The sequence below is a fragment of the Mustelus asterias genome, chromosome 13 (assembly GCF_964213995.1).
Source record: "Mustelus asterias chromosome 13, sMusAst1.hap1.1, whole genome shotgun sequence".
Lineage (NCBI taxonomy): Eukaryota > Metazoa > Chordata > Chondrichthyes > Carcharhiniformes > Triakidae > Mustelus > Mustelus asterias.
The window spans coordinates 107,507,730-107,530,871 of NC_135813.1; the positions used below are offsets into that span (position 1 = coordinate 107,507,730).

General features: G+C 43.5%; 1 protein-coding gene across 6 annotated transcripts in view; it reads left to right on the forward strand.

The window, feature by feature from the left end:
* Positions 1–23,142, forward strand: part of rnf34a (ring finger protein 34a) — a 63,711-nt gene that overhangs the window by 30,919 nt on the left and 9,650 nt on the right. The window lies entirely within an intron of this gene.

The window sequence follows — 23,142 nt, forward strand, 5'->3', positions numbered from 1 at the left end:
GATGTATACCAAATTTGAAGGTTCTAAATATTGAATCCAACTTTTATTTAACTTGTATTATACAAATAGAAATAATTTGTCTCACAAATACATTGGTTCAGATGTTGTGACTAAACAGTACATGGGGAAACGGTGGCCTAGTGGTATTATTGCTAGGACTATTAATCCAGAAACTCAACAAATGTTCTGGGGACCCGGTTCAAATGCTGCTACGGCAGATGGCTGATTTGAAATCAGTAAAAAATACCTGGAATTAAGAACCTACTGATCACCATGAAACCATTGTCGTTTGTCAGAAAAACCCATCTGGTTCACTAATGACCTTTAGGGAAGGAAATCTGCCGTCCTTATCTGCTCTGGCCTACATGTGACTCCAGAACCACAGCAATGTGGTTGAGTCTCAACTGTCCTCAGACAACTAGGAATGGGCAATAAACGCTGGCCAGCCAGCAATGCCCTTGTCCCACGAATGAATAAAAACATTTCAGAATACCTGGACTTGCCGATGGATGTCCTGTTGGCTTTTGTACTGTGACTTGCGATAATTAGAATGTAGCAATAGCATCGCCCTCTACTGGGAACGGGGCAAGCAATGGCCTTTCTCCTCAATTAGAATGAGGAATCCTTACTGGCGTACACAGAGTAGACCAGGATGTGTAAGTTTTTAAAATTCTGTTATAGGAGTGGTCATTGCTGGTACACCCACAGTATGTTGCCTGTCCCCAGTTGCCCTTGAGAAGGTGGTCGTGAGCTGCTGCCTTAAACTACTGCAGTCTATCTGGTGCAAGTACATCCAAATTGATGTTTGGAAGTTCGAGTTTTGATCCAGTTACAGTGAAGGAACAGTGATTGTAGTTTCAAGACAGGATGGTGCGTGGCTTGGGGAGGAACTTGCAGGTGGTGGTGTTCCCATGCATCTGCTGCCCTTGTCCTATTTAAATGGCAAAGATTGTGGGCTTAGAGGTGCTGTAGAAGGAGTTTGGTGAGTCAATGCATTGCATCTTGTATATATGGTATATAGTGCTGCCACTGTGTCAGTGGTGGAGAAAGTGAATATTGAAGGTGGTGGATGGGATGCAGATCAAGTGAACTGCTTTGTCCTGGATGGTGTCAAGATTCTTTAGTGTTGTTGAGCAGCACCCATCCAGGCAAGTGGAGAGTATTCCATCGCACACTTGACTTATGTCTACCAGGTGCAGGACATCTTTCAGGAAGTCAGGCGGTGAGAATTCCAAGCTTCTGACCTCTTTTACTCAATGGTTATGGCCCAAGATGTTGATGTTGGAGATTCAGTCATGGTAATACTGTAGAATATCTTGCATGAGAGCACAGACTGCTTCAGTGTCTGTGGAGTTATAATTGGTATTTGATGTTGTGAAATCATCACCGAACACTCCCACTTCTGATATGATGGAGGAAAGGTTATTGATGAAGTAGCTGAAGATGGTCGGGCCTTGACTCTACCTAGAGGCTGAATGATTGGCTTCCAATAACCACAACCATCTTCCTTTGTGACTTTAATCATTGGAGAGTTTTCCCCCTGATTCCTGTATGCCACATTCAGTCAGATATTAGAAAATAGTTAGAATAGTTAATTCAGTATAAAATAATGTACAGAGGCAAAGAACAATGGAACTAAGGGAGAGAGATAAGAGAAAAAGTTTGGAAAGAATTTTTATAAATACAATAAGAAGGAACACTTGTAAAAGTAAAGTGTGAAAGAGGTTCTTTAGCAGCAAATTAAGCTTTACCATGCTATAAAATATTCACTCAAATGAACAAATTTGAAATTTTGGCTTTTTTAAATGGAAAGCGAGTGGGTAAGTGTCCTTATTTAACACTATTGTATATGTGATTGCCAAGTTTCTCGGCAAGATACTGTTAAAGTGAAGCTTGGGGAGGAACAGGACAATTCTGACAGCAGCTTGATTTCCATGGTTAGCTATACATGGTAAGAAGTTTTACGACATCAGGTTAAAGTCCAACAGGTTAATTTGGTAGCACAAGCCACAAGCTTTCAGAGTGCTGCTCCTTCATGAGGTGAGTGGCAGTTCTGTTCACAAACAGGGTATATAAAGACACAAACTCAATTTACAAAATAATGGTTGGAATGCAAATCTTTACAGGTAATCAAGTCTTAAACGACAGACAGTGTGAGTGGAGAGAGGGTTAAGCATTTACTCAATAACAGTTAGCACTGATAGCCTCACTTTTCTAAAATGCAAAAGATGGGTCATTGAGGGAAATCAATTTTAAACCTAACAATTTGGCTTTTATGTAATACATCTTGGATAGTCAGTAACTGACTTTTATAAAACAGACCAGAAACGTGTTGCAGATTTTTCAATTTTCATGTATAATCCAAAATGCAGACTAACTCCAGTCAAAGATAGTACATTCCTAAGTGCAAGTAAGAGAGTTTTCTGGAATATGTTTTATTCTTCAATATGTCTTAGAACCTACAGTTAGGCAGGGCACATGGGTCAGATTTGTTAATATAACAGAGGGAACATTCATCTAACAGTGATTGTAATTGGGTTTGAAAAGGAGAAACTTAACATTGTTGCTAAGATTCTGGTACGGCTAACTTTTAACGGGATGAGACGGGCTGATGACAGCAAACTGGTCAAAACTGTTATTTGGGTAAAACTCAAAATTAAAAGTGGCAGATATTCCAAAAAGAATTTGGCATAATACATGACCAGTATAAACCCCTAAGGGACAAGAACTGGTACTTACCAAATTAAGTAAGCATGGTCAGCAAAATAGTTGTGGGATAACTGAAAACTGAAGAAAAGAACATTCAAAATTGTTGCGATTAGCGTCGATCCAACAGATTGGGAGAGATATAAAGAAACGACAAAAGAAGCTTTTTGAAGTGGTAACCAAGAAGGTAGATGAGGGCAGTGCAGTCGACATTGTCAACATGGACTTTAGCAAGGCCTTTGACAAGGTGTCACATGGTAGGTTTTTGCATAAGGTTAAATCTAATGGGATCCAGGATAAGGTAGCCAATTGGATGCAAAATTGGCTTGACGACAGAAGGTGTAGAGGGTTGTTTTTCAAACTGGAAGCCTGTGACTAGCAGTGTGTCTCAGGGATCAGTGTAGAGGGTTGTTTTTCAAACTGGAAGCCTGTGACTAGCAGTGTGTCTCAGGGATCAGTGCTGGGTCCATTGTTGCTTGTTATTCATATTAATGATTTGGATGAGAATTTAGGAGGCATGGTTAATAAGTTTGCAGATGACACCAAGGTTGGTGGCATAGTGGACACTGAAGAAGGTTATCTAGGATGGCAACAGGATCTTGATCAATTGGGCCAGTGGGCTGTTGAATGGCAGATGGCATTTAATTTAGATAAATGTGAGGTGATGCGTTTTGATAAATCGAATCGGGGTAGGACCTACTCAGTTCATGGTGGGGTGTTGGGGAGAGTTAGAGAACAAAGAGATCTAGGAGTACAGGTTCATAGCTACTTGAAAATGGAGTCGTAGGTGGACAGGGTGGTGAAGAAGGTATTCGCCATGCTTGGTTTCATTGGTCAAAACATTGAATACATGAGTTGGGACGTTTTGTTGAAGTTGTATAATACATTAGTAAGGCCACACTTGAAATACTGTGTGCAGTTCTGGTCACCCTATTATAGAAAGGATATTATTAAACTAGAAAGAATGCAGAAAAGATTTACCAGGATGCTACTGATACTTGATGATTTGAGTTATAAGGAGAGTCTAGTTAGACTGGGTCTTTTTTCCCTGGAGTGTAGGAGGCTTAGAGGTGATCTTATAGAGATCTATAAAATAATGAGGGTCATAGATAAGGTTGATAGTCAACATCTTTTCCCAAAGTAGGGGAGTCTAAAACTAGAGGGCATAGGTTTAAGGTGAGAGGGGAGAGATACAAAAGTGTCCAGAGGAGCAATTTTTTCACTGAGGGTGGTGAGTGCCTGGAATGAGCTGCCAGCTGCAGTAGTAGGGGTGGGTACAATTGTGTATTTTAGAAAGTATTTAGATAGTTACATGGGTAATATGGGTATAGACGGATATGGGCCAAATGTGGACAATTGGGACTAGCTTAGTGGGAAAAACTGGCCGGCATGGACAAGTTGGGACGAAGGGCCTGTTTCCATGCTGTAAACCTCGATGACTAAGTAGCATCTGAATACAGTAGCCCCTTAAAAATCCTTCTAGGCCCAGGCAGTTGTTTTCCCTTTGTATAACACTGGTATTAGATGATTGCACATCAAGATAACTCAATACAAAATAGGAAACCCACACAGATACGGGGAGAATGTGCAAACTCCACACGCACAGTAACCCAAGGCCAGAATCGAACTAGGGTCCCTGGTGCTGGGCGGCAGTAGTGCTAACCACTGCTTCCTCACTGTGGTTACCCCACAACAACTTAGAGTCAGGGCCTTCGGCCCACCAAGTCTCTGCCGATATAGATGCCTCTCTCATCTAATATTTTCTTGCCTCTACATTGTCCATATCCCTCTATGCCCTGTCTATTCATGTATCTATCCAGATGCCTTTTGAATATTGTTATAGAATCTGCTTCCACCACCACCTCTGGTAGCGTGTTCCAGGCATTCACCACCTGTGTGAAAAAACTGCCCCTTACATCTCGTTTAAACTTTCCCCTTCTCACTTTCAACCTATGCCCCCAAGTAATTGACCCTTCGGTCCTGGGAAAAATACTTTGACTATCCACTCTATCCAAGCCTGTCATAATCTTGTAAACCTCTATCAGGTTCCCCCCTCATTCTCTGAGGCTCCAATGAAAGCAATCATAGTTTGTTCAACCTTTCTTCATAGTCCATATCCTCCAAACCAGGCAACATCCTGGTAAATCTCTTTTGCACCCTTTCCACTGCATCAACATCCTTCCGGTAATGTGGTGACCAGAATTGTACACAATACTCCAAATGCGGTCTAACCAAAGTGTTATACAGCTGCAACATGATTTTCCAATTCTTATACTCAATGCCCCAACCAATGAGGGCCAGCATGCCTTACGCCTTCTTGACCACCTTGTCCATCTGAGTTGCCACCTTCAGGGAACTGTGGATCTGTACACTAGATCCTTAGAAATAAATGCTAATATTTCTAAGGGCTCTACCATTTACTGGATACTTTCCTTCTGCAGTAGACTTTCCAAATCACATCACCTCACATTTGTCTGGGTTAAATTCCATCTGCCATCTTTCAGTCCAGGACTCCAGCCGATTTATATCCTGCTGTATCTTCCGCACTATCTGTTACTCCTCCAATTTTTGTATCATCTGCAAATTTACTAATCAGGCCACCTACATTTTCCTCCAAATCATTTATATGTATTACAAACAACAGAGGCCCCAGCACTGATCCTTGTGGAACACCGCTTGTCACAGACCTCCAGTTAGAAAAGTACTCTTCCACTGCTATTCTCTGCTTTCTATGCCCAAGTTAATTTTGTATCCATCTAACTAGCTCACCTCGGGTCTCATATGACTTCACCTTCTTCTGTATCAATCTGCCATGAGGAACCTTATCGAAGGTTTTACTAAAGTCCATGTATACAACATCCACTGCCCTGTCCTGCTCAATTTTTCTTGTCACTTCCTCAAAGAACTCAATCAAGTTTGTGAGACATGACCTCCCCTTCACAAAACCATGCTGCCTATTGCTAATGAGCCTATTCTCTTCCAGATGTGAGTACATCCTGTCTCTAAGAATCTTCTCCAATCATTTTCCCACCACTAATGTAAGACTCACAGGCCTTGAACAGAGGAACAATGTTAGCTACTCTCCAATCCTCTAGTACCTTACCTGTGGCTAAAGAGGATACAAGGTCTGAGCAATTTCTTCCCTTGTCTCTCAGTATTCTGGGATAGACCTTATCTGGCCCTGAGGGCTTGTCCACCTTAATGTTTTTCAAAACCTCCAATACCTCCTTCCTTTTTATCTCGACATGTCCTAGAATGTCAACATTCTCCTTTCTACGTTCACCACAAACCACATCTTTCTCCTTTGTGAATACTGATGCAAATTACTCATTAAGGACCTCACGCACCTCATCAGGTTCCACACACACATTCCCTCCACTGTCCTTGAGTGGACCTACCTTTTCCTTAGCTACCCTCTTCCTCATATTTGCATAAAAAGCCTTGGGATTCTCCTTAATCCTGCCTGCCAATGACATTTCATGTCCCCTTTTAGCCCTCTCAAGTTCCTGTTATCTTTGTATTCCCCAAGAGCCTTAACCGTTTTCAATTTCCTAAAATTTATGTATGCCTCCTCCTTTTTCTCTAAGCTCACAATCTCTCGTCATCCAGGGTGCCCAAATTTTACGATCTTTATCCTTCATTTTTACAGGGCCTCCTTCATGTAGGGCATCTATGATTCTAAGAATGCACTCTCTGGGTGGTAGAAGCAGATTGAAGTGGGTTGGTGACTAAACAGCTGAGAAGGAGGAAAGCAAAGGTAGTAATCTCAGGATTGCTGCCAGTGCCACGGGAGAGTGAGGGCGGGAATGGAGTGAGGTGGAGGATGAATGTGTGGCTGAGGGACTGGTGCAGGGGGCAGGGATTCAGGTTCCTGGTCCGGATGGGATTTATCCAAGGATTCTCTGGGAGGCAAGAGAAGTGATTGCAGAGCCTCTGGCTCTGATCTTCAGGTCGTCGTTGGCCTCTGGTATAGTACCAGAAGATTGGAGGTTAGCGAATGTTGTCCCATTGTTTAAGAAGGGGAACAGAGACTTCCCCGGGAATTATAGACCGGTGAGTCTCACTTCTGTTGTCGGCAAGATGTTGGAAAAAATTATAAGGGATAGGATTTATAGTTATTTGGAGAGTAATGAATTGATAGGTGATAGTCAGCATGGTTTTGTGGCAGGTAGGTCGTGCCTTACTAACCTTATTGAGTTTTTTGAGAAAGTGACCAAGGAGGTGGATGGGGGCAAGGCAGTGGACGTGGTATATATGGATTTTAGTAAGGCGTTTGATAAGGTTCACCATGGTAGGCTTCTGCAGAAAATGCAGATGTATGGGATTGGGGGTGATCTAGGAAATTGGATCAGGAATTGGCTAGCGGATAGGAAACAGAGGGTGGTGGTTGATAGTAAATATTCATCATGGAGTGCGGTTACAAGTGGTGTACCTCAGGGATCTGTTTTGGGGCCACTGCTGTTTGTAATATTTATTAATGATCTGGATGAGGGTATAGTTGGGTGGATTAGCAAATTTGCTGATGACACCAAAGTCGGTGGTGTGGTAGACAGTGAGGAAGGGTGTCGTAGTTTGCAGGAAGACTTAGACAGGTTGCAAAGTTGGGCCGAGAGGTGGCGGATGGAGTTTAATGCGGAGAAGTGTGAGGTAATTCACTTTGGTAGGAATAACAGATGTGTTGAGTATAGGGCTAACGGGAGGACTTTGAATAGTGTGGAGGAGCAGAGGGATCTAGGTGTATGTGTGCATAGATCCCTGAAAGTTGGGAATCAAGTAGATAAGGTTGTTAAGAAGGCATATGGTGTCTTGGCGTTTATTGGTAGGGGGATTGAATTTAGGAGTCGTAGCGTTATGTTGCAACTGTACACAACTCTGGTGCGGCCGCACTTGGAGTACTGTGTGCAGTTCTGGTCCCCACATTACAGGAAGGATGTGGAGGCTTTGGAGAGGGTGCAGAGGAGGTTTACCAGGATGTTGCCTGGTATGGAGGGGAGATCCTATGAGGAGAGGCTGAGGGATTTGGGATTGTTTTCGCTGGAAAGGCGGCGGCTAAGAGGGGATCTTATTGAAACATATAAGATGATTAGAGGTTTAGATAGGGTGGATAGTGATAGCCTTTTTCCTCTGATGGAGAAATCCAGCACGAGGGGGCATGGCTTTAAATTGAGGGGGGGTAGTTATAGAACCGATGTCAGGGGTAGGTTCTTTACCCAGAGGGTGGTGAGGGATTGGAATGCCCTGCCAGCATCAGTAGTAAATGCGCCTAGTTTGGGGGCGTTTAAGAGATCCGTAGATAGGTTCATGGACGAAAAGAAATTGGTTTAGGTTGGAGGGTCACAGTTTTTTTTTTTTAACTGGTCGGTGCAACATCGTGGGCCGAAGGGCCTGTTCTGCGCTGTAATGTTCTATGTTCTATGTTCTATGGACCATTGGGACCTCTTTAGGGGCAGGTGTGACCTGTACACAAAAAACGGGTGGCACTTGAATTCCAGGGGGACCAATATCCTGGCGGGAAGGTTGGCTAAGGCTACTGGGGAAAGTTTAAACTAGATAGGTTGGGGGGAGGGGATCAAGACGAGGTGACTGGGAGCGAGGAAGTTAACTCGCAAACAGAGAAGGGTTATAGACGGTGGACGGGGGATAGAGAAGGGGAGAGCTCAGACCAAAGGATTGAGATGTGTTTACTTTAATGCCAGGAGTATAGTGAATAAAGGGGATGAGCTCAGAGCGTGGATCGATGCCTGGAAGTGTGATGTGGTGGCCATTACGGAGACTTGGATGTCTCAGGGACAGGACTGGATACTCCAGGTGCCGGGATTCAGATAGAACCATAGAAAATTACAGCTCAGAAACAGGCCTTTTGGCCCTTCTTGTCTGTGCCGAACCATTTTATGCCTAGTCCCACTGACCTGCACTTGGACCATATCCCTCCACACCCCTCTCATCCATGAACCCGTCCAAGTTTTTCTTAAATGTTAAAAGTGACCCCGCATTTACCACTTTATCCGGCAGCTCATTCCACACTCCCACCACTCTCTGCGTGAAGAAGCCCCCCCTAATATTCCCTTTAAATTTTTCTCCTTTCATCCTTAACCCATGCCCTCTGTTTTTTTCTCCCCTAGCCTCAGCGGAAAAAGCCTGCTTGCATTCACTCTATCTATACCCATCAAAATCTTATACACCTCTATCAAATCTCCCCTCAATCTTCTACGCTCCAGGGAATAAAGTCCCAACCTATTCAATCTCTCTCTGTAACTCAGCTTCTCAAGTCCCGGCAACATCCTTGTGAACCTTCTCTGCACTCTTTCAATCTTATTTACATCCTTCCTGTAACTAGGTGACCAAAACTGTACACAATACTCCAAATTCGGCCTCACCAATGCCTTATATAACCTTACCATAACACTCCAACTTTTATACTCGATACTCCGATTTACAAAGGCCAATGTACCAAAAGCGCTCTTTACGACCCTATCCACCTGTGACGTCACTTTTAGGGAATTCTGTACCTGTATTCCCAGATCCCTCTGTTCAACTGCACTCTTCAGAGTCCTACCATTTACCCTGTACGTTCTACTTTGATTTGTCCTTCCAAAGTGCAATATCTCACACTTGTCTGCATTAAATTCCATTTGCCATTTTTCAGCCCATTTTTCTAGTTAGTCCAAATCCCTCTGCAAGCTTTGAAAACCTTCCTCACTGTCCACTACACCTCCAATCTTTGTATCATCAGCAAACTTGCTGATCCAATTGACCACATTATCATCCAGATCATTGATATAGATGACAAACAACAATGGACCCAACACCGATCCCTGCGGCACACCACTAGTCACAGGCCTCCACTCAGAGAAGCAATCCTCCACAACCACTCTCTGGCTTCTTCCATTGAGCCAGTGTCTTATCCAATTTACTACCTCCCCATGTATACCTAGCGACTGAACCTTCCTAACTAACCTCCCATGAGGGACCTTGTCAAAGGCCTTGCTGAAATCCAGGTAGACAACATCCACCGCCTTCCCTTCATCCACTTTCCTGGTAACCTCCTCGAAAAACTCTAATAGATTGGTCAAACATGACCTACCACGCACAAAGCCATGTTGACTCTCCCTAATAAGTCCCTGTCTATCCAAATATTTGTAGATCCTATCCCGTATCACACCTTCCAATAACTTGCCCACCACCGACGTCAAACTTACTGGCCGATAATTTCCCGGATTTCTTTTGGAACCTTTTTTAAACAACAGAACAACATGAGCCACCCTCCAATCATCCAGCACCTCCCCCGTGAATACTGACATTTTAAATAGGTCTGCCAGGGCCCCTGCAAGCCCAACACTAGCTTCCCTCAAGGTCCGTGGGAATACCCTGTCCGGTCCTGGGGATTTATCCACTCTGATTTGCCTCAAGACAGCGAGCACCTCCTCCCCTTTAATCTGTAAAGGTCCCATGGCCTCCCTACCAGTTTGCCCTATTTCCGTAGACTCCATGCCCGTTTCCTCAGTAAATACGGATGCAAAAAAACCATTTAGTATCTCCCCCATCTCTTTTGGTTCCATACACAGTCTACCACTCTGGTCTTCAAGAGGACCAATTTTATCCCTCACTATCCTTTTGCTCCTAACATACCTATAGAAGCTCTTTGGATTTTCCTTCACTCTGTCTGCCAAAGCAACCTCATGTCTTCTTTTAGCCCTCCTGATTTCCCTCTTAAGTAGCTTCTTGCACTTTTTATACTCCTCGAGCATCTGATGTGTTCCTTGCTGCCTGTACATTTCATACAACTCTCTCTTCCTCTTAATCAGTGTTACAATCTCCCTCGAGAACCAAGGTTCCTTATTCCTATTTACTTTGCCTTTAATCCTGACAGGAACATACAAACTCTGCACTCTCAAAATTTCTCCTTTGAAGACCTCCCACTTTCCATTTACATCCTTACCAGAGAACAGCCTGTGCCAATCCACACTTCCCAGATCCCTTCTCATTTCATCAAATTTGGCCTTTTTCCAGTTCAGAACTTCAACCCGAGGACCAGATCTATCCTTATCCACGATCAGGTTGAAACTAATGGCATTATGATCACTGGATCCAAAGTGTTCCCTCACACTCACATCCATCACCTGCCCTAACTCATTTCCCAATAGGAGATCCAATATCGCATCCTCTCTAGTTGGCACCTCTATATACTGGTGTAGAAAATTCTCCTGAACACATTTTACAAACTCTACCCCGTCTAAACCTTTAACAGTATCCGAGTCCCAATCTATATGTGGAAAATTAAAATCCCCTACTATCACAACTTTGTGTTTCTTGCAGTTGTCAGCTATCTCTCCGCTGATTTGCTCCTCCAATTCTCGCTGACTATTGGGTGGTCTATAATACAAGCCCATTAATGTGGTCATACCTTTCCTGTATGTTTCAGGAAGGACAGGGAGGGAGGCAAGAGAGGGGGTGGAGTGGCAGTGCTGATCAGGAATTGTGTCACAGCTGTAGAGACCAAGGTGTATGCTGTGGAGAGATTGTCTGCAGAGTCTCTGTGGGTGGAAGTTCGGAGTGGGAAGGGGTCGATCACTTTGCTGGGAGTTTTCTATAGGCCACCCAATAGTGACAGGGAGGTGGAGGAGCGGATAGGGAAACAGATCCTGGAGAGTTGCAATAATAGCAGAGTTGTTGTGATGGGAGACTTTAATTTCCCAAACATAGATTGGAATATCCCTTGGGTAAGGGGATTGGATGGGGAGGAGTTCGTTAGGTGTGTTCAGGAGGGTTTCCTGACACAGCATGTGGACAAGCCTACAAGAGGAGAGGCTGTACTTGATCTAATACTGACCAATGAGCCTGGACAGGTATCAGATCTCTCAGTGGGAGAGCATCTTGGGGATAGCGATCATAACTCTATCTCCTTTATGCTTGCATTGGAAAAAGAGAGGATCAGGCTAGCTAGGAAAGCGTTTATATGGAGTAAGGGAAAATATGAAGACATAAGGCAGCAAATTAGAGGAGTAAATTGGAAGGAGGTATTCTCGGGGAAATGTACTGAAGAGAGGTGGCAGTTTTTCAAGGAATGTCTTTCTAGGGTTCATGATGTGGAGATGCCGGCGTTGGACTGGGGTAAGCACAGTAAGAAGTCTCACAACACCAGGTTAAAGTCCAACAGGTTTATTTGGCAGCAAATACCATAAGCTTTTGGAGCGCTGCCCCTTCGTCAGATGGAGTGGATATCCACTCCATCTGACGAAGGGCAGCGCTCCGAAAGCTTATGGTATTTGCTACCAAATAAACCTGTTGGACTTTAACCTGGTGTTGTGAGACTTCTTACTGTTTCTAGGGTTCTACAGGACAATGTTCCGAGCAGACAGGGAGGAGTTGGTAGGTTAAAGGAACCGTGGTGCACGAAAGCTGTGCGGGACCTAGTCGAGAAGAAAAGGAAAGCGTACAAAAGGTTCAGAGAGGTTGGCGAAGATAGGGATCTAGATAAGTATACGGCTTGTAGGAAGGGACTGAAGAAGGAAATTAGGAGAGCCAGAAGGGGTCACGAGAAGGCCTTGCCAAGTAGAATTAAGGAAAACCCTAAGGCGTTCTATAAATATGTGAAAAGTAAAAGGATGAGACGTGAAGGAATAGGGCCTATAAAACGTGAAGGCGGGAAAATCAGTACAGAACCAGTAGAAATGGGCAGAGGTGCTTAATGAGTATTTTGCCTCCGTTTTCAGAGGAGAAGGACATGGGTGGATGTACTGTGGGCTTGCGGTGGACTGAAAAGATTGAGTATGTGGACTTTAACAAAGAGGTTGTGCTGGAATCTTTGAATGGCATCAAGATAGATAAGTCGCCAGGTCCGGATGGGATGTACCCCAGTTACTATGGGAGACGAGGGAAGAGATTGCAGAGCCTCTGGCGATGATCTTTGCGTCGTCGATGGAGACGGGAGAGGTGCCGGAGGATTGGAGGATTGCGGATGTGGTTCCTATTTTTAAGAAGGGGAATAGGGATAGCCCAGGAAATTACCGACCGATGAATCTAACCTCAGTGGTTGGTAAGCTGATGGAGAAGATCCTGAGGGACAAGATTTATGAGCATTTAGAGAGGTTTAGTATGCTCAAGAATACTCAGCATGGCTTTGTCAAAGGCAGATCGTGCCTTACGAGCCTGGTGGAGTTCTTCGAAAATGTGACTAAACACATTGACGAAGGGAAAGCGGTAGATGTGGTTTATATGGATTTTAGCAAGGCGTTCGATAAGGTCCCCCATGCAAGGCTTCTAGAAAAAGTGAGAGGGCATGGGATCCAAGGGGCTGCTGCCCTGTGGATCCAGAACTGGCTTGTCCAAAGGAGTAAGAAGTCTCACAACACCAGGTTAAAGTCCAACAGGTTTATTTGGTAGCAAATACCATAAGCTTTCGGAACGCTGCTCCTTCGTCAGATGGAGTTGACATTTCCACTCCATCTGACGAAGGAGCAGCGCTCCGAAAGCTTATGGTATTTGCTACCAAATAAACCTGTTGGACTTTAACCTGGTGTTGTGAGACTTCTTACTGTGTTCACCCCAGTCCAACGCCGGCATCTCCACATCTTGCCCAAAGGAGGCAGAGAGTGTGTATAGATGGGTCTTTTTCTAAATGTAGATCGGTCACCAGTGGTGTTCCCCAGTGATCTGTTCTGGGACCCTTGCTGTTTGTCATTTTCATAAATGACCTGGATGAGGAAGTGGAGGGATGGGTTGGTAAGTTTGCCGACGACACGAAGGTTGGTGGGGTTGTGGATAGTCTGGAGGGATGTCAGTAGTTACAGAGGGACATAGATAGGATGCAAGACTGGGTGGACAAGTGGCAGATGGACTTCAACCCAGATAAATGCGTAGTGGTCCATTTTGGCAGGTCAAATGGGATGAAGGAGTACAATATAAAGGGAAAGACTCTTAGTACGGTAGAGGATCAGAAGGACCTTGGGGTCCGGGTCCATAGGACTCTAAAATCGGCCCCGCAGGTGGAGGAGGTGGTTAAGAAGGCGTATGGTGTGCTGGCCTTTATCAATCGAGGGATTGAGTTTAGGAGTCCGGGGATAATGATGCAGCTATATAAGACCCTCGTCAGACCCCACTTGGAGTACTGTGCTCAATTCTGGTCGCCTCATTACAGGAAGGATGTGGAAAAGATTGAAAGCGTGCAGAGGCGATTTACAAGGATGTTGCCTGGATTGAGTGGCATGCTTTATGAGGATAGGCTGAGGGAGCTCGGTCTTTTCTCCTTGGAGAGACGTAGGATGAGAGGAGACCTAATAGAGGCATATAAGATGTTGAGAGGCATAGATCGGGTGGACTCTGAGGCTTTTTCCCAGGGTGGAAATGGCTGCTACGAGAGGACACAGGTTTAAGGTGCTGGGGTGTAGGTACAGGGGAAATGTTAGGGGGAAGTTTTTCACAGAGGGTGGTGGGCGAGTGGAATCAGCTGCCGTCAGTGGTGGTGGAGGCAAACTCAATAGGGTCTTTTAAGAGACTCCTGGATGAGTACATGGGACTTAACAGGATGGACGGTTATAGGTAGGCCTAAAAGGTAGGGATATGTCCGGCACAACTTGTGGGGCCGAAGGGCCTATTTTGTGCTGTAGTTTTCTATGTTTCTATGTAAAAGTGGTACTGTTACTGGGCTAGTCATCCAGAGGCTTATGCTAATACTCTGGAGACATGGGTTCGAATCCCATCTCGGCAGCTGTTGGAATTTAAATTCAATTCATAAATCTGGAATTAAAAGTTAGTCTCAGTCATAGTGACCATGACGACTACTATCAATGGTTATAAATACCCATCTGGTTCACTAATACCCTACAGGGAAGGAAATGTGCTGTACTTACCTGGTCTGGCCTATGTAGCTCCAGACCCACAGCAATGTGATTGATCCTTAACTACCCTTTGAAATGGCCTAGCAAGCCACTCAGTTCAAGCGTAATTAGGGGTGGGCAACACATGCTGGTCCTACCAGTGATGCCCATATCCCATCAAAAAAATAAAAAAAGATCCAGTAGTAACTCTACTGGATCCAGTAGATCCAGTAGTCCCTTCTCTTACCTTTCTATAGGCCCCCAAATAGTAAGAGAGATGTGGAGGAAGAAATTGCAAAGCAGATTATGGATAGGTGTGGAGGTCACAGGGTAGTTGTCATGGGTGACTTTAACTTTCCAAATATTGATTGGAACCTTTATAGGTTGAATAGTTCGGATGGGGCAGTTTTTGTACAGTGTGTGCAGGAGGGTTTCCTGACACAATATGTGGATAGGCTGACAAGAGGTGGGGCCACATTGGACTTGGTACTGGGTAATGAACTGGGCCAAGTGTTAGATTTGTTTGTGGGAGAGCACTTTGGAGATAGTGACCACAATTCGGTGTCTTTCATTATTTGAATGGAGAGGGATAGGGCCAAATGGCAGGGCAAGGTTTATAATTGGGGGAGGGGTAATTATGATGCGATTAGGCAAGAATTAGGGAGCATAAGATGGGAACAGAAACTGTCAGGGAAAGGCACAAATGAAAAGTGGAGCTTGTTCAAAGAACAAATACTGCGTGTCCTTGATAGATATGTCCCTGTCAGGCAGGGAGGAAATGGCCGAGTGAGGGAACCATGGTTCACAAAAGAGGTTGAATGTCTTGTCAAGAGGAAAAAGGAAGCATATGTAAGGATGAGAAAACAAGGTTCAGTTGGGTCGCTTGAGGGTTACAAGGTAGCAAGGAATGAGCTAAAAAAAGGGCTTAGGAGAGCTAGGAGGGGGCATGAGAAGTCCTTGGCGGGTCTGATCAAGGAAAACCCCAAGGCTTTTTACTCTTATGTGAGAAATAAAAGAATGACCAGTGTGAGGTTAGGGCCGGTCAAGGATAGTAGTGGGAACTTGTGCATGGAGTCAGAAGCGATAGGAGAGGCAATGAATGAATACTTTTCTTCAGTGTTCACCAAGGAGAGGGGCCATGTTTATGAGGATGAGAGTGTGATACAGGCTGATAGGCTGGAGGAGGGAGATGTTCTGAGGGACGATGTATTAGCAATTTTGAAAAACCTGAGGGTCGATAAGTCCCCTGGGCCAGATGGGATATATCCTAGGATTCTTTGGGAGGCAAGGGATGAGATTGCAGAGCCTTTGGCTTTGATCTTTGGGTCCTCACTGTCCACGGGGATAGTGCCAGAGGACTGGAGAGTGGCGAATGTTGTTCCTCTGTTCAAGAAAGGAAATAGGAATGCCCCTGGTAATTATAGGCCTGTTAGTCTTACTTCGGTGGTCGGTAAGTTAATGGAAAAGGTCCTGAGGGATAGGATTTATGACCATTTGGAAAGATGCAGCTTAATCCGGGATAGTCAACACGGATTCGTGATGGGTAAGTCTTGCCTCACAAATTTGATTGAATTCTTTGAGGAGGTAACTAAGTGTGTAGATGAAGGTAGAGCAGTTGATGTTGTATACATGGATTTTAGTAAGGCGTTTGATAAGGTTCCCAATGGTGCGAGGTGATTCATTTTGGTAGGACAAATTTGAATGCAGATTACAGGGTCAACGGCAGGGTTCTGAGGAATGTGGAGGAACAGCAAGATCTTGGGGTTCATATCCACAGATCTCTGAAGGTTGCCACTCAAGTGGATAGAGCTGTGAAGAAGGCCTATAGTGTGTTAGCATTTATTAACAGGGGGTTTGAGTTTAAGAGCCGTGGGGTTATGCTGCAACTGTACAGGACCTTGGTGAGACCACATTTGGAATATTGTGTGCAGTTCTGGTCACCTCACTAAAAGAAGGATGTGGAAGCATTGGAGAGAGTGCAGAGGAGATTTACCAGGATGCTGCCTGGTTTGGAGGGTAGGTCTTATGAGGAAAGGTTGAGGGAGCTAGGGCTTTTCTCTTTAGAGCAGAGGAGGATGAGAGGCGACTTAATAGAGGTTTATAAGATGATATGGGGGGATAGATAGAGTGGACGTTCAGAGACTATTTCCTCGGGTGGATGTAGCTGTTACTAGGGAGCATAACTATAAGGTTCATGGTGGGAGATATAAGAGGGATATCCGAGGTAGGTTCTTTACTCAGAGGGTGGTTGGGATGTGGAATGGACTGCCTGCTGTGATAGTGGAGTCGGACATTTTAGGAACTTTCAAGCGGTTATTGGATAGGCACATGGAGCACACCAGAATGATGGGGAGTGGGATAGCTTGATCTTGGTTTCGGACTAAGCTTGGCACAACATCGAGGGCCGAAGGGCCTGTACTGTGCTGTACTGTTCTATGTTCCTTGAAAAAGGAAATTGGTTAAATGCTTGAAGGGTACAGTTTGCTGCTGTATGTAAAGGTGTGGGACAATTTGCTTAGCATAACCAAAGTGCACAGGTGTAATTGGCCGAATGGTTTACTTTGCTCTATCATTCTACAATTTTCATGTTCATTAATGAAGAATCACACAATAGAGAGCCATATTTCTAAATTTGTTGATAACACAGATTAGTGGCATAGTAAGTAGTGTGGTTGGAAACATAAACGAAAAGAATACTGGTTGGTTGAGTGAGCAAAATTGTGGCAGATGGATTTTAATACAAGCAACTGAAGTCATCTATTTATTTAGCTGTTTTTTGTAAATTGTGAGAAGATAGGAGCAATGGACATCCCAAGAGATTTAAATGCCCACATACGCAGATCTGTTGGGTTGAATGGCCTGTTTGTCTGCTGGAAGTTGTATGTAATTCCATGTAATCACTAAAATGCCATAACCGCGCATAAAAGTATTCATAAAGCCAAATGAATGTTAGCCATTATAACTCAAGAGGACTAGAAATATAAAGCTACAGCTAAACAAAGCTCTGGTTAGGCCACATCTGGGTTACTGTGTACAGTTCTGAGCACTGCTCCTTTGCAAGAATGCAGTGCACATTAATCAGAATATTACCAGGACACTCTGGGTCAGACTCTGTGGAAAGATTACATAAACTGGGGATGTATACCCTGAATGTAGAAGATTAAAGGGTGTCTTTGAAAGGAATTGAGTAAATATAAATTGTCTCAGCAGGTGACTGGGCTGGGATTAGCTAGGCCATTTGAACTAGAAGTTAGAAAATACTTCTTTACTCAAAGGGTGGAATACTCTCCCACACAATGGAAATTGATGCTGGTTCAATTATTAGTTCTAATTTTGAGATTTTTGCTAAACAGATATGTAACCAAGACTGGTGAATGGAATTGAGCAACACATAGGCTGTGATCTAGTTGAATGATGTAACAGGCTTGAGGGACTGAATGGTCTACTTCTGTTCATATGCCTTGCATTTGTAATGAACAAGCCATTGCATTACCTAACATTTCATGTAAATGTATTATTTTGAAAATATATAGAATGAAGCATAGCAAAAACCTTTGCACCTCTTTTGATCACTGAAAAGCTGTTTTTTTTATGGGTACTTTAGTACCAATACAGATTGATAGCATCAGGTTTGATCTTGGCCACCTTGATGGCTGTGTTGCTATTGAATTCACATTGAGCCAGGGAAAGAAAAATAAACTGGTCCTGCTGAACTTTTGCATGCAAGGGGATTGAGTATTAATAGGATAGTGTTCGGCTTTATGTTCCTCACAACTCAGTGTCCAGCATATACACTAATAATGACCCTGTAAATGAGGGAACTTGAAGGTGATCCACTCTGTGGTACCATTCCAACAGAGCATGGAGGAAAATGGTGCATTACTTCATTCCATTGCTGATAGGATGTTCAGTCTCTGCGCAGAATTTGGAATCTGTGGTTATGTTCCTGAGATCTCTGGGCTTTTTTGCGGACTAAAACTCCCATCAAAAATGATTGATCTTGTTTTGAATTTATATTCAAAGGGTTCTTGCTGTTGACCATTTGAGCTGAAAATTGGTAATTAGGATAGACCAGACTGTGTTATGTATGGGTTTATTTGTATTAAGTTTAATCATTTTATTCAGAATTTATCCCAATTTTTATTCTTTCAGTTTTTTTGAACAACCCTGCCCCAAAATTAACAATGAAATATTATTAAAGGGAAAGTTTAGTATCAGGATTTTACAGAGATATGTCTGGAAATAATCGAGCTTTATTCAATAACCAACATGAAACTTATTCAACCCAAGTTATAGAAGGGTGCTAATTTAGGAAGCTGGGAAATTAAGGCAAAATTTAAAACATAAATTCTATAGGAACAGAAATTAATTGAACAATGAGCAGCCTGGTAGCTCAAATGACTGGTTAACTCGGAGGAACATAGGAATTAGGAGCAGAAGTAGGCAATTCAGCCCTTTGAGCCTGCTCCGTCATTCAATCAGATCGTGGCTGACCTCTTCCTGGTCTCAAATCTATCTCCCTACTTGTTCCCCGTATTTCTTTAACCTGTTTTTTTTATCAGAAGTATATCGATCTCATTCTTGAAACCATTTAATGATGAAGACTCCACTGCACTAAAGATTTTACAGAGATATAAATAGGCTAGGAGAATGGGCCAAAATTTGGCAGATGGATCAGTGTCAGGTTATCCATTTAATACAAGCGAGTTCTACAAATTCACCACCCTCTGCGAGTAGTTCCTCATCTCAGTTTTAAATCTACCACCTCCCAACCTATACCATAGAACATAGAACAGTACAGCACAGAACAGGCCCTTCGGCCCACGATGTTGTGCCGAGCTTTATCTGAAACCAAGATCAAGCTATCCCACTCCCTATCATCCTGGTGTGCTCCATGTGCCTATCCAATAACCGCTTAAATGTTCCTAAAGTGTCTGACTCCACTATCACTGCAGGCAGTCCATTCCACACCCCAACCACTCTCTGCGTAAAGAACCTACCTCTGATATCCTTCCTGTATCTCCCACCACGAACCCTATAGTTATGCCCCCTTGTAATAGCTCCATCCACCCGAGGAAATAGTCTTTGACTATTACCATGACTTCTTGTTCTAGATAGCTCCACAATGGGAAACATTTGATCTACATTTACTTTATCAATCCCTTTTAGTATTTTATATACCTCGATCAGATCCCCTCTCATCCTTCGAACCTCCAGCGAGTATAAGCCCAAACTGTTTGATCTCTCCTCGTACGTCAACCATTTCATCCCCGGAATCAATCTGATGAACCTCCTCTGAACTGCCTCCAATGCCCCCACATCCTTCCTTAAATAAGGAGACCAAAACTGGACACAATACTCCAGATGTGGTCTCACCAACACCCTATACAATTGCAACAACACTTCTCTACTTTTATACTCCAGTACTTTTGCAATAAATGCTAACATTCCATTTGTCTTTTTTATTATATGCTGTACCTGCACACCGATTTTCTGCAATTCATGAACAAATACACCCAGATCCCTCTGCTCAGACACATTTTGAATCTGCTTTCCATTTTGATAATTTGCCTATTTTTTTGGCCAAAATGGATTAGTCAGTGACTCGTGGTGTGCCTCAGGGATCAGTGTTGGGACCACAATTGTTTACAATTTACATAGATGATTTGGAGTTGGGAACCAAGTGTAGTGTGTCAAAATTCGCAGATGACACTAAGATGGGTGGAAGAGTAAAGTGTGCAGAGGACGCTGAAAGTCTGCAAAGGGATATAGATAATCTAAGTGAGTGGGCGAGGGTCTGGCAGATGGTAAATGTGAGGTCATCCATTTTGGCAGGAGTAACAGCAAAATGGACTATTATTTAAATGGTAAAAAATTGCAACATGCTGCTGTGCAGAGGGACCTTGGTGTCCTTGTGCAGGAATCTCAAGGAGTTGGTTTGCAGGTGCAGTAGGTAATTAAGAAGGCAAATGGAATTTTGTCCTTCATTGCGAGAGGGATGGAGTTTAAAAGCAGCGAGATTATGTTGCAGCTGTATAAGGTGCTGGTGAGGCCACACCTGGAGTACTGTGTACAGTTTTGGTCTCCTTACTTGGGAAAGGATATACTGGCACTGGAGGGGGTGCAGAGGAGATTCACTAGGTTGATTCCGGAGTTGAGGGTTGGCTTATGAGGAGAGACTGAGTAGACTGGGGCTATACTCTGGAATTCAGAAGAATGAGGGGAGATCTTATCGAAACATACAAGATTATGAAGGGAATAGATAAGATACAAGCAGGGAAGTTGTTTCCACTGGCGGGTGAAACTAGAACTAGGGAGCATAGCCTCAAAATGAGGGGAAGCCGATTTAGGACTGAATTGAGGAGGAACTACTTCACACAAAGGGTTGTGAATCTGTGGAATTCCCTGCCCAGTGAAGCAGTTGAGGCTACCTCATTGAATGTTTTTAAGGCAAGGATAGATACATTTTTGAACAGTAAAGGAATTAAGGGTTATGGTGAGCGGGCAGGTAAGTGGAGCTGAGTCCACAAAAAGATCAGCCATGATATTGAATGGCAGTAAGAAGTCTCACAACACCAGGTTAAAGTCCAACAGGTTTATTTGGTAGCAAATACCATAAGCTTTCGGAGCACTGCTCCTTCGTCAGATGGAGTGGAAATGTGCTCTCAAACAGTGCCAACAGACACAAAATCAAGTTGCAGAATACAGTATTCTGCAACTTGATTTTGTGTCTGTTTGCACTGTTTGAGAGCACATTTCCACTCCATCTGACGAAGGAGCAGTGCTCCGAAAGCTTATGGTATTTGCTACCAAATAAACCTGTTGGACTTTAACCTGGTGTTGTGAGACTTCTTACTGTGTTCACCCCAGTCCAACGCCGGCATCTCCACATCATTGAATGGCAGAGCAGGCTCGAGGGGTCAGATGGCCTACTCCTGCTCCTAGTTCTTATGTTCTTATAACTTCACACTTATCCACAGTAATCTCCATTTGCCAAATTTTGGCACATTCTCCTAGCCTATTTATATCTGTCTGTAAAATCTTTATCTCCTCTTCACTGCCTGCTTTCCCACCTATTTTAGTATCATCCACAAATTTTACTATGTTACATTCTGTCCCTGTTTACAGATCATTTATATAGATTGTAAACAGTTGAGGTCCGGGGACTGACCCCTACGGCATCCTGCCAGCCAGAGGACCCATTTATCTTGGCCTCTGCTTTCTGTCAGTCGCAGTAAGAAGTCTCACAATACCAGGTTAAAGTCCAACAGGTTTATTTCAAAGCTAGTGACTTTTGCTACCAAATAAACCTGTTGGACCTTTAACCTGGTGTTGTGAGACTTCTTACTGTGTTTACCCCAGTCCAACGCCGGCATCTCCACATACTGTCAGTCAGCCAATTCTCAATCCAATCTAGTACTCTAACCCCTCCCAATCCCTTTCTTGCCTTCTGGATCAGTTTTTTATGCAGCACCTTGTCAAACACCTTTTGGAAGTCTAGATATACCACATCCACAGGTTCCCCATTATCCACCTTGCTGGTTATGTCTTCAAGGAACTCGAGCAAGTTTGTCAAGAATGACTTATCCTTTACAAAACCATGCTGACAATGGTGGATTGAGCTTTGTGTTTCGAAATGTTCAGTCATCTCCTCCTTAATGATTGATTCCAGCAATTTCCCCACCACAGAGGTCAAGCTAACTGACCTACTTTTTGTTAGCTACTTTTTGCCTCTCTCCCATTTTGAACAGGGGCGTCATGTTAGCGTGTTTCCAATCCACCGGGATCTTTCCAGAATCCAGTGAATTTTGAAATATCATAACCAATGCATCCAATATCACTGCTGCCACGTCCATTAACACCTTAGGCTGCAGGCCATCAGGTCCCAGAGACTTAGCTGCCTTTCATCTCATTAGTTTATTCAATATTGTCTCCCTAGTGATGGTTATTGCACCAAGTTCTTCTGCATTAACTGCAGTTTTTGGAAAATTTTCATTGTTCTCTACCGTGAAAATAGAGGCAAAATATTGGTTCAGTGCCTCTGCCATGTGTTCCCCATTATTACCCTCACCAGTATCATCCTCTAAAGGGCCAAACTTTATTTTAGCTATTCTCTTCCTCGTTATATACTTATAGAAGCTTTTGGAACTCAGTGTTTAAGTTTTCTGCTAGTTTCCTTTCATAGCTCATCTTAGCTATTTTGATTTTATTTTTAGTAGCCTTTTTGTTGAACCTTGAAGTTCTCCCAATCCTCCAGCTTACCACAACTTTTGCAGTATGATATACCCTAGTTTTCGCCTTTATGCCCCCTTTGACTTCCTTATTTAGCCATGGAATATTTTTCTTCATTTTACAATTCCTCTTAGGAATATACTTTGAGAGATATTTAATATCTCCCTGAACATTACCATTGTTCCTCTACTGTCCTACCCTCAATTTTTTGTGCCCAGTCTACTTGGGCTGTCTTGTGTGCTATACCAAAATATTATGCCGAATTCCCCAAATATAGACTTACTTTTGTTGGGTTTACCAGTTTTACTTACTGTAGCATGCTTCTCCAGGTCTTGCTTGGTTGGTTATACTTCTTGTGGTCCTCCTCATGGCAGCAAAGATCCATGTA